General features: G+C 35.3%; 1 non-coding gene across 1 annotated transcript; it reads left to right on the forward strand.

Annotated features, from left to right (window-relative positions):
• Positions 1-2,679: 2,679 nt before the first annotated feature.
• Positions 2,680-2,785, forward strand: LOC127088743 (small nucleolar RNA R71). Its single transcript, XR_007790565.1, has one exon. It is a non-coding gene; the product is annotated as a small nucleolar RNA R71 (small nucleolar RNA).
• The last annotated feature ends 8,791 nt before the right edge of the window (positions 2,786-11,576 follow it).

Raw genomic sequence — 11,576 nt, forward strand, 5'->3', positions numbered from 1 at the left:
TAAGGTTACGGTCAACAAGAACGAGAGTTTAAGATTTTAATCAGATAGCTGAATCTAGGCATTAATCCTAAACACAGCGAGAACGCTTTAAGATTAATTAGACTTTATTTATATTCAAAAATTACTTTTAAATTGAAAATGAGACCGTGAGAGCCAAGCATTCTGGTTTATGAGTATGATCAGAGTCAATAAAAACGAGAGTATGAGACTAAGTCCTTTCTATAAATAATTTCCACTGAAGAATATTTTGACCAATAAGATTACACCAACTATCTATCGAATCCCCGAAGTTTGATGTGTTACATACCGATATCCCCTTATCGCATATCTTTATTAATCTTCTATTTACGTTATAGTTATTTCTCTTCATCCCTCCAATCTTAGAACGATCATCAGCCTTAGATTTACATAACAACATTAGACCATGATACATTCGATTATTAGTCCTTGTGGGTTCGATAATCTTTAAAATTATGCGATAGGACTGTGCACTTGCAGTCACGATTCCCATAGACTTACTAAGTTGCGATCAACCATCGATTAAGTTCATCTGAAGGAAGCCATTAAAAGACTAATCAAGAGGGGCCGATTGTCCAAATATGTCAAGGGGCAAGCAGGATAGAGAGGAATTACGTAAATGTAATTCTCCCTCAAAAACCGCGGAAGCCATTGCAAGCGGAGAAAGTAAGGAGGAAAGCAAAGGTAAACTCCTCTACAAGGACACCATGACGAGGAAGATTGAAGAAATGATGTATGTCAACCACACGGAAGAAAGTACATCAACAAGAGTTCAGGAACGACCTATGTTGAGATTCTGAGAAGATCATAGACATCCCAAACAAAAGCTTTCCCTTGTAATCGTTACTACAATGGGGAAACTCGATGTATCCTGGATCCTAATCGATAACGACAGTTCCTGTGACATCATGTACTCAGAGTTGTTCAAGAAAATGGGGCTAGACTGGAGTGGTTTGTTTCTATACAAAGGCTATGATCTCCAGGAATTCAATGGAATGACTATTCGTCCCTAGAGATATATGAAGCTGATGGTTTTTGTTAGAAATGGAAAGGACAAATGTAATGAATGATAATGCATGAGAATATTTTTAGATGAAACTCAAGTTAACTTTCTTTGACTTTTTCAGAAGAAAACATTTAATGTAGGAAAAACATGAAATGACCTAAAATCTAAATTATCATGGAAAATGCACTAATGCAAGATTGATTAAAAAATGAATGTAAATATGATGATCTAATATGCAATTAGGGCAAGTTAACTTTTTATTTGACTTTTAACTTATCTAAAGCATAAATGATTAATCAATGATGCAAATGTCTTGATGGATGAATGAAATGACTTGGGACAAAATTTAGGGTATGGCACATGGTATAGTGAAACTTCCAGGATCCTTCAGTTTAGGTGGGAATTTTCCTTGAACTAGTTGATTGCGTTCTTGAGTCAATGCTTCAATTGTAAGAATATCCTTCCTGAATTTTGAATAGTTATGTATTTGTTGAATTGCTTCAATTAATCGTATGTTGATGTTAAGCTGCTTCAAGATCTCCATAAACTTGCCAAATTGTTGTTCTTCCTTTTTCTTTTTTGATACTCTGAGGAAACAGAGGTGGAGGTGTTTCTTGAACAAACCTGGGTACCCTGTCGACATCAGGAATGTCCATAGGTTGCTTCTCTGGATCAAATTCCATTTCAGGAATCTTCAGCTTACCAATTTCTTATGTTGTCACTTCTTCATTAGGCTCCACCATTGGCGTTTCTTCAAGGGTTTTAGACACTTCCTTCTTTGAAGTGTCAGGAGACATCAAACTATCTCCTTGTGATTCTTCCCTTGTGGATGTTGATCCTTCATATTCCTTTCCACTTCTTAACTTAACGACCTTACATGTTTCAATACTCTTGACTACAAATGTAGCTGATGGAGTTTCAATAGAGCTAGGAAGTGCTCACATAGTTCTTGAGCTAAATGCAGAAGCAATCTTCCCTACTTAATTCTCCAGGTTTTTAATGCTCACTCCTTGAGCTTGAAAATGATTTTTGGTCTCTTGAATGAAGGATTTCAATATGTTTTCAATCTTGTTATTCCCTTGATTAGACACAATATAGTTTAGTGTAGAAAAACCAATTGGAACTTGGGGTACTTGGGGTGCTTGAGGCTTAAGTTGGCTTTGATTGTTTCTCCATGAAAATTTTGGGTGATTACGCCAACCAGGGTTGTAGGTGTTGCTGTAGGGGTTGTTATAATTGTTATTACCAACATAGTTAACCAATATATGGTTTGCAGAACAATATTCAAATAAGTAAGAACCTCCGCAATAAACACAAGCAACCTTTGATGTCAGTCACTACTTTGACAGGTTCATCTGTTGGCACGTCAGGACTCATCAAGATGTTTTTCATCATTTGGTGAATCTGAACCACCTGAGCAACTATGGTTGTAGTCTAAGTAACTTCATGAACACCAGTTGGATTTTTTTTGAGTAGAATCAACAACAACTCTAGTGACTGGCCATTAATAGGTGTTGATTGTAATGCTTTCAATCAACTTGTATCCATCTTCATATGATTTGGACAATAATGTTCCACCACTAGAGACATATAACATGTTTATTGATGAGGGAACCATTCCATTATAGAATGTTTCTAGTGGGATGAAGATTGGTATCCCATGATGGGACATTATCTAAGTAACTCCTTGAATATCTCCTAAGCATCAAATAAAGATTCATCATCTCCTTGTCTAAATGAAGTTATCTTATTCCTCATCTTATCATTGGCAATACCAATGATGTTGTTATCTACCATGACACCGTCTTCTTGAATGGTAGGAGGTGTATGACTCTTCTGTGTTTGTATGAGTCTAGAGAGAGTGTTGTACTTGGACTAGAGATTGTTCAGTAGACTACAAAAATGTTTAAGATGTTCCACGAGAAGATGAAAGTATCCCAAAGTAGGAAAATAGTTACTATAATAAACGGAGGAAGGATCTTGAGTTTCGAGAAGGTGATCATGTATTTCTAAGAGTCACTCATGTGAATGGTGTTGGAAGTACATTGAAGTCTAAAAAGCTTAATCCTCGTTTTATTGGTCCGTATCAGATTACACAGCGAGTTGGATTTGTTGCCTACAGGGTGGCCTTGCCACCATCTCTTTTGAATTTGCATGATGTTTTTCATGTATCCCAACTTCAGAAGTATATTCTTGATCCATCTCATAAAATCCAAATAGATGATGAGCAAGTGAGGGATAACCTAACTGTCAAGGAATCACCTATGAGGATTGAAGATCGAAAAGTGAAGCAACTCAGAGATAAAGAAATTGCTCTAGTGAAGGTTGTTTGGGGAGGACCTGTTAGGGGTAGCATGACGTGGGAGTTAGAGAGTCGGATGAAGGAATTTTATCCGAATTTGTTTTTGTCATGTAATTTTCAAGGGTGAAAATCTTTCTAAGTGGGAGAGAGTTGTAACCCCCCCAATTTTTAAATGAATATTTTATTTAATTATTGGAGCGTGTATGTATGTTATTTGTGTCATTTTAGTATGTTGGGGAATGCAAGAGTATTTTAGTAATTTAATAATTATTGGAATTATAGATTTTGAGAGTGGTGAAATAAAATATGATTTATTTAGATTATTGGAGATATTTAGATAACTTTAATTATTTAATAATAATTGGAGTAATTAGAATTACTATATTTTAGGGATTTTCATTAAATAATTATATAAGTGAAATTTTTATTTAGATTAAATAAAAGTGTGATATTTAATTATAACATATTATTTTTTATAATAAAATAAAAGTTGAGATTTCATGTTAGAATTTATTAGAATTAGATGGGAGTGTGAGCGAGAGGGTGTAGAGACCAATTGAGATTTTAGGTGTACATATAAACTAACATTATGAACTTGAGAGTTGGTACAAGAGAAATTAAAATTTGGAAAAAGAGGCGGATCTGAATTGGGAAGAGAGCACTTTAGAGCGATCATGAGAGAAAGGGGAAGAATTCCACCAACCTTCAAATTCGAGGTAAGGGGTGAATTTCTTTACTCATGTGTGACTTTAAGCAGTCAGGATGGTGAGGGGTCCTTACCCTCATATCTTTGTATTTTATATTGTATGGTTTATGACCTTGTTGGTGACCAAAAGGGTTTGACCAAAATCCCTGAGGTTATTGGTTGATTGTTGGTCTGTGTTTGTTCCCTTTGGGCAATTTTCAGTCATGAAATCATGACATATAAGTATTTGTTGTGATGTGTGTTTTTGAGTGTTGGATAAAAAATAGGTATGAATGAGATTTATGTGTTTTGGCCAAGAAGGGTTTGGGCAAAATCCTTTAAGGCGGTCGATTGTCCAGTACTCTAATTTTCATGTATGTTATTGTTAATGTGTTTATCGATGATTTACGGGAAAATCTCTTTGGTCTATTTTTCCTAAAATATATGTGTTTATCGATGAATTTTTGTGAAACCTTGTGGTCTGATTTCTTAAATGCTGTAAAATGTCAGAAAAGTGAAAAATCATAAAAACTGGAATTTTTATAAAAAAGTAATAAAAAGTACAGAAAATCGCAGGTAGACATAGAAGGGGATTGATCGTATTATTTCATGTATAACTTGAGTTTCATAAGTTAGTTTAAGGTGCCGTCAGTTGCATTAGAAAGCTAATGCAATAGTATTTATTTTAAAGTGGGGAAATGGGTCTAGGAGCGCTACAACAGTAGCAGTTCTCTGGATTTTATACCAGAGGCTTAGTCACTTTCAGTCATGCGCTGGTCATCATATTTTACGCATAACTTGAGTTTTGTAAGTATGTTTGGAGTATGGTCAGTTGTGTTAGAAAGAGGGTGTAATGATATTTTAAAATGGATAGTTTCATAATTTTATCATTAGTATATACTTTATTTATTTATTTTGAAGTCATGCATTCTGTTTTAGAGTTTATGCAAGAATTATCGCGATAAGGTTGAACTGAAACGAATAGAACTGGAGTTTCATAATTCCACTTAAGATGAGGTTAATTTCCTTTGAAAGAGGGTTTAAATAAATTTTAAAATTTATAGTTTCATAATTTTTCATAAGTCTATAATATTTGGTGCTATTTTGAAGCGGAACAATTTTAGAGTTAAGTCTAGAGTTTTAGGAAACCCTTTAGCAATTTAAGGAATTAAACATAATTATAAATAACTTAAAATTGAGTTAGTGATATGTTTAGAGTTGATTAAATTTAGGGAGTTAAGTTGTTATGGGTTTAGTGTTGTTAACATGTCTAGTGTTGAATTTGAGTTCAGTTATGTTTAGAGTTGTGAGTTAGTATTGTATTTTGAACTACTGACATGTTTAGAGTTGAGTCTGAAATAGTTGAGTTGAATCTAATGTGCTCAATGAGTTTGTTTGATTTATTTGGATTGTTATGTAAATTAAATATTTTTGAGTAGTTTTGAGCCAAGATGCAACCCCTTAGAGTCAAATAGAGTTATCTCGTGTGAAAAATTATCAGTAGAGCATGTTTGAGTATTTTAAAGTTCATTTGAGTACTCTAAAGTCATTTTTGAAGGTTTAGGAGTTGTTGTAGAGTTGTTTAGAGTTAATTGGGAACCATGTTGAGTTATATGAATTATTATAAATTTTGATGAGGTATGAGTATAAAATAAAATAATAAAATACTCTATTGAGACGTGTTGAGCATGCTGATGAATTTTAAGCTGATGAGTATTAATACATCTATACTCAGTTGTTGATGATTTTTTTAGTTATAATATAATTATTAAAATTAATTATATTTTGAATTGAGTAATTAAGAGGAATTATAGGGAGGCCTGATAATTGGAAAAATTATGGTTCAAGAGTGGAACATGTTTGAGTATGAAAATTTGAGAATGATTATGGTGATTGTTTAAGTTTCATTGTTGTTATGCCATGATCATGAATACATATATATATTGGAGTTAGGTAGGACTTTGGTCCAGTGATGTCAAGTTTAGAGAGAAACCTTGATGGTCTAATGTCTAGAGAGGGACACGATTTAGAGAGGAACCGAAGACATGCATAAATTAGTAACACGCCTTACATACCAAAAATCCGACACCACATGCATATTTAAGGAGAAGTTGGTGCATTTAATATTGACATTATAAATTGTACTGTTGTTGTTGCTGTGTGAGAATGATCTGTGTATTTTTATAACAATCATGTTGTTTACTTTCACCGCTACCATTTGCAAGGATTATTCTGACCCCCTTTATTTTGTTTGTGCGTGGCTTTTATGTCCATATTGCAGATACAAGTAGTATGTAGTGCTAGTGTGTGTAAGAATGACGGTCATTGCCTTATTGCCTTATTTTTTAGTTAAAACTAAGAAATAGTGCTTGTAATAACTATTGTGGGTTATCAACAAATAGTTGGTTGGATCCTTGAGCTTGCGTGTCATTCATTGAAATGGAAAGTTGTCCAATTTGTGTCTACAAATTCTAAATACTAGCATGAATGGTTGTTGAAATTGGAGATTTTGAATGGTTAATTGATTGACAAGGTCCTCTAATGAAGGGCCGGAAGATGTAGAGGTGATCATAGATTGGATATTTTATGGTGGTGGAAATGGCAGCGCTAACTGCTGTTATGGCCTAGGTTGTTGTTGTTGTGCGGGTGGATTCCCATATCAAACGTTTGAGTGGTTTCTCCAGCTCGGTTGGTACATGTTAGTGGATAGGTAAGGCGTTTTATACCTATATTGGTTGTTGCTTTGAGGATTGTAAATGTTTGCTGCATACGCTTTAGGAAACTCAACAATCAAATCCTCTTTCAAGGTAGGGCAGGAATCTGTTGGGTGTTTAGGAGAAGTGAAAATACCACATAACCTTTTTGTTTGAGTCTTACTTGATGCTAAATGTTCAACAAGTGAAGTAAGTTTGTCAAGTCTTCTTTCTATATCTTTGTTGGACGAAAAAGCTTGAATTTCACGCACTCCTTTTTGTCAGAAGCACAAAGTTGTTTCTAGTTGTGAATTGTTGTGAATTGAGTGACATGTTTTCAATCAAAGTTTTTGCTGCAACTAGGGTCTTATCGACAAGTGCTCCTTTACTAGTAGCATCTAAAATGTTTATGTACATAGGTACCAATCCTTCATAGAAGTGTTGGATAAGTAATTACTCAGAAATATGGTGTTGAGGACAACTTGACACTAATTGCTTAAACCTCTCCCAATATTATGCTAAAGATTCCATTTCAACATGTCTAATACCACCTATTTATTTTCTGATTGAAGAATCTCTTAAGGCAAAGACATATTTCTCTAGGAAAAATCTTTTTAGATAGCTCCAACTTGCAACAGTGTTTGGTTAAAGGTAGTACAACCAATATTTCACGGCTCCCTGGAGTGAAAAAGGAAAGGCACTTAACTTGTTATGGTCCTCAATGATTCCTTGAGGCCTCTATGGTGTAGAGCACACAACTTGATATTCTTTCAAATGCTTATGGGAATCCTCACCTGCAAGACCACTAAACCTTGGCAACAAGTGTATTAAACTAGGTTTCAATTCAAAAGGTACAACAACTTTAGGATATTCAATATACAATGCATTATAGTTAACATCTGGGGCAACAAGTTCTCTTAAGGTTCTTTGTTCAGCCATTTTATGATTATCAACTTCAGAATCATAATCAAACAAATTATGAGAGAACACGGGATTAGAATCACTATCGGTGATACTAGATTGATTATGTCTACATTAGTGAAACGTTCTATCTATTTCAATATCTAAAGGGAACAATTCAGTAAAGCCAAACCTCACGGAAAACAATTACAAAAATGGCAATAATTGTTGGTGTAAGCCCTAGAGGCCAATACTTTTGGTACTTGTATCGAATTATTTATTAATTAATAAAAAGGCTTTTTCTTTATCATGGTTGATTAATAAAGTCCCTGAAATAGATAGTCCGTTTAATGTATTAAGTGTGACTTAATCATGAGAGCACGTTAAACATAAGGACACTATTCTTAAAGTATCCGTAGTCGAGCTTTAGTGTGAAGTGGGATAACATTAAAGCATTAAGACTATTATGTTTGTAGACTGATGATCACATCTCATGGATCATGGATAAAGAGTTATCAAGTCTTAAACATAGGTATGAATATTAGGAGGAATATTTATACCGGATTGACCCGCTATGAGAATACTATATAGAAAGTTATGCAAAGTGTCATAAGTTATTCTCATGGTGATAATGGTGTATACCACTCTTCGACCTGAAACCACTATGGATCCTAGATGTAGAGTCAAGTGCTTTATTACTGATCTAACATTGTCCGTAACTGGATAACCATAAAGACAGTTGATGGGTATTCCACGAAGCATGCTGAGGGACATGAGTGTCATAGATGGAATTTGCCCATCCTGCGTAACAGGATAAATGTCTATGGGCCCAATATTAAACTGGACAAGGATGACACGATCTATACCTTGTGTTCAATATAGACATAAGGGCAAAGGGGTAATTATACACATAATTATTATCACAAGAGGTTTTGTCAGATCACATGACACTTTCGTGTCTTGGGTAGCAGTGATGTGTTGCCAGATACCGCTCACTATTTATTATGTTAAATGTGTGATTTAATATAATTGCCAACGTCGCGAAAACCTACAGGGTCACACACAAAGGACGAATTGATGAGAGATAGAGTAATTAAGGAATACCGTAATGTATGGTGCCCTTAAGTAGAATACGAAATATGGTAAGGTACCAAATACTTAAGTGATTTTGGCATATTATGAGATATGGGCAAAATGCACTTAAGTGGGCTTTTTGGCTTGAAGCCTAGACAAGTGGTTCTATAAATAGAACTCTTGTGCAGAAGCATTGTATGGAAATACAACACAACTGAAGAGTTGGAATTTCGTATCTCTCTTTCTCTCACTCAAAGCCTTCATTCATAATAGCTAGCACTGCGATTGAAGGAATCCGTTTGTGTGGACTGAGTAGAGACGTTGTCATTGTTCAACGTTCGTGATCGCCACAAGAGGTAACGATTCTATCACTGATCATGCCCATTCATAAGGATCACTAAATGGAGAAATTTTTAAATTCCGCTGCGCCTTGGATGACAATTCTCCTTCAGTGGTATCAGAGCCACTTACGAAACCATGAATCTGATAACTGTTTTTGTTCTGTATTAATATGATTAAAGACAGAATGAATCAAAGATTAAATTGAGATCGATCAAGTTATATATATGATATATGTAATCCTGATGCAAAATACATTATATATGATATAGTGTTCTCGTTTCGTTCATTCAAACACTCAATGGTTGTTTTCCTTTGAGCGATCAATGGTCATTTGCTTCTTGATCCGACATTAGTATGGTGAAGCAATGATGTGTTTATCAATCATACTGAATCAACAATCGAGATGTGTTTGACGGTCTGAAATTGGTGCATCAGGGTTAGTGACGACACAAGGGTTGTGTTGTCAGAGAGTTATGCGATTGGGGTTGTGACTGCACAAGAGTTGTGCTTTCCAAACACTTTTCCGAACAGTGTTAACCGGTTAACGCATATGGTTAACCGGTTAACGCAATATGAAATAATTTTTTTTTGTTTTCAAACAGTGTTAACCGGTTAACGCAAGACGGAAAACAGTTTTCCAAGAGATTTTCAAACAGTGTTAACCGGTTAACGCATTTGGTTAACCGGTTAACGCAAGGCAGAAAATAGTTTTTTGAACAGATTTCAAACAGTGTTAACCGGTTAACGCATTTGGTTAACCGGTTAACGCAAGGCAAAGTTCACCCGTTCGGCTAAATCAGTGCCTTAAAAGTATCAAGTGTTGATGCGAAAAACGACGTCGATTTTAAATGAATTGTTCATTAAAAATTTCGGCCAGGGGCGCTGCCCCTTCAACCCCGCAAGGGGCGCTGCCCCCTTGACCCCTGTTCGCTGACCGGGCAGCGGACCCCCGGCTAACTCTGCGTAGTGTGATCAGTTGTCGAAATTTAATTTGATTTTAATTAATTAAAGGAATTAATAATAATAATAATAAAGTGTTTATTATTGTCTTGTGGTGATCGGTTATGGCCTTAGTTTTCCTTTATTCTGATTTGGGTTTTAAAATACGACCTGCGTGTCGTGCCTCTCTCTTAATCTCCCAAATGTAACTTCTTTTCTCATCTCACTCCCTCGTATGTAAAACGAGTTTCTTTATGTAATGTAATGATATGAAGAAAGCAAAGAAGTCAGTGCCAAAGGAGGACAACCTTGAAGATCTTGCTTGGAGAAGCTTAGATCGTTGTTAGGTTAGCTTAGGTTCTCTCATTGGCTTGGGAGAACAATTACGCTAGGGGCCATAACTGTTTCATTATGTATGTATGTATGTTGATGCATGTGAATGTATGTTGATGCATGTGAGAGACGGTTTATATGATAAACAAGCCGATGAGATCAGAAAAATTGCAATTCCCTCAAATTAAATATTAAGTTTATGCTTTCCAAGTTTTAACACTCATCAAGACTAGTAATGGATAATGTAGGTTTCGCCTACACGAGGTGCATGTTCTATATTAGTAAGGTGCGATGGGATAATTGTAATATCCAACTGTTAAAACAATGGGTCAAACTTAACTAAACAAATTATAATAAGATTATATATGTTTAGAAGCAAGAGTTAGGAATAATCTATATGATGGATTGGAATAAGGAGTTATTCACCCAACTGAAATTTTCGAGAGTTGTATGAGATACAATTGGAAGGAGTTCCTACCTAAATAACCTAGTTTTGTGTAATCCGCCTACACGGACTTAGAACGAAGTGAAATATGGATCTCGACCCACTAGAAAATCTTCCAACGGGATTTTCCGAATCAGATGATGAGGGTCATTTGTTTTGAGTAAAATAGTGGGAGCATATTTAATTAAAGGCCTAATTAAATATGTCAATGATACTTATATTTTCATTAATCCTTGTGTAGATTACCATGACAATAAACACCTCTAACAACATCTTGCGATCAACCCTTGACAAGGAAAAATTGTTTGGGACAAATTTCCTGGATTTGTACCGAAACCTGAGGATTGTCCTCAAACATGATAAAGGGAAAGGCAAGGAAGTTGCCAAACCCAAACCCACTAGTGCTGCTTTAAAGCCTAGTGGAGGCATAGAAAAAAGAAGGCACATGCTTCCATTACGGTAAGACCGGACACTAGAAGAGGAACTGCCCAAAGTACCTGGAAGATAGGAAGAATGGAGTAGAGACTCCAACTTCAGGTATTTTTGTTATTGAAATTAATTTATCTACTTCTGGATCATGGGTATTAGATACTGGATGCGGTTCTCACATTTGTACAAATGTGCAAGGACTAAAAAGGAGTAGAAAATTGGCAAAAGGTGAAGTCGACCTACGAGTTGGTAATGGAGCAACAGTTGCTGCCTTAGCCGTAGGAACTTATGAATTGACTTTACCTAGTGGTTTAATAATTCAGTTAGAGAACTGTTATTATGTACCTGCAATTAGCAGGAATATTATTTCCGTTTCTTGTTTGGACAAGTTCGGTTTTTCATTCATAATA

Source organism: Lathyrus oleraceus, chromosome 5, assembly GCF_024323335.1.
Source record: "Lathyrus oleraceus cultivar Zhongwan6 chromosome 5, CAAS_Psat_ZW6_1.0, whole genome shotgun sequence".
In the NCBI taxonomy this organism is placed as follows: Eukaryota; Viridiplantae; Streptophyta; class Magnoliopsida; order Fabales; family Fabaceae; genus Lathyrus; species Lathyrus oleraceus.